A 1,420-nucleotide genomic window follows, 5' to 3' on the forward strand; every position below is an offset into this window, starting at 1 on the left:
GCAAATGATGTTCTAGCGCGGCTCTTTAATCACCAACAAGCTTCAACATGTAATTATCGGTGTTTTTTCCTTCTAGGAATTCTCTTTTTATGCACATTGTTCTTTGAGGGCCTTCATGTGTTTCCCACTATAAAACTTACTAGCATAGTGAGCCTTTATGTATGTTATATTTGTTGTCAATATTTTCCCCAGTTCGCCTTTTGACTTTTTAGAGTAGATAGTAACCAAGCAATAACTGCGGCTTGAGTCAGTGTTGTCTTCCTGAGCCGTCCACATTCTTACCCTTCTCAACAGGCATGACCCCAAGTTTGTCAGAAGGCTCCTGTGGCTCCAGGGTCAATTCTGGGCATATCCAACTACATCTCTCCACCCCTGCCATGCTCTTTCCTCTGTACCCCAACATTCCAGGTATTCCCTAAGAAAAGGACAGAAAGTCCCCTAAAACCACAGGAATCTGCAGAGAGGGACAAGCATACAGATTATCCACCCATAAGCACCTTTCTCCCTTTCCAGGGAACCCATTTGCCCCCCAACCCCAGTGGTCAGGACCCAGCACACCTGCCAAACACCTTCAAAACTAGCAAATCATGCTGGCTACCTGCTCCAGGTAGGGCCTTAGCAACTGGCTTCAAGCTGAGGTAAAGTGAAATGCTTTGCAGGGACAAAGTTTGAGGATTTCCTGGGCTATTGCTTCTGGAGCGTTATGATTCTAATAATGACGACAGGATTACCTTGTGTATGTGGTGGGGTTGGAGACAGCATCTCAGTACCTCTCCAAGTTCATCGTCACTACCTTACATCTCTATACCAGTGTTTTGCAACCCTGGCTGTACAAATACCAATGCAGGGGACTTACCCCTACAGATTTAGATTAATTCATCTGGTTTGGGGCCTGGGTGTTGGTACTTGTAAAGTTCTCCAGGTGATTCTTGTATGTAGCCAGGGTTGAGAACCACTTTGAGGCCTTTCTGCCTCAGTCCTCTTTCTAGGGAGGCAAGAGGCTTCAGGTGATTTTGAGGGAGAAGGGTCAATAGAGTAAGGCAGGAAGATATGGGAAACTAGCAAAGTCCCTGGGAGGAGAGAGTGTGTCCCCCTAAAGACCCCTTGGCCACAGCCATGCAGCTGGGCAAACAGATAACGTCCAGTGGAACAACAGAAGCTGGACCATGAGAAGGGCAGACAGCAGAAAATGCCCAGAGAAAGGTTTTATTTCTTCTTTGGAAGGTAATGGTAAGGGTATAGCTCCAGAGTAACTGGCTCTACAGCTCCAAGCAAGAGGGATGGAAGGCTGAGGGGAGCAGGCCCATCAGGGAGAAGTGGGGCCAGGACCTAGAGAGGCGCTGTCTGTGCACTCCAGGGCCAGTACCCAAGGCCAGATGCTCCCCATCTATTTTCTTTCTTTCTTTTTTTTTTTTTTTTT

This window comes from Cebus imitator, unplaced genomic scaffold (assembly GCF_001604975.1).
Source record: "Cebus imitator isolate Cc_AM_T3 unplaced genomic scaffold, Cebus_imitator-1.0 Scaffold23, whole genome shotgun sequence".
Lineage (NCBI taxonomy): Eukaryota > Metazoa > Chordata > Mammalia > Primates > Cebidae > Cebus > Cebus imitator.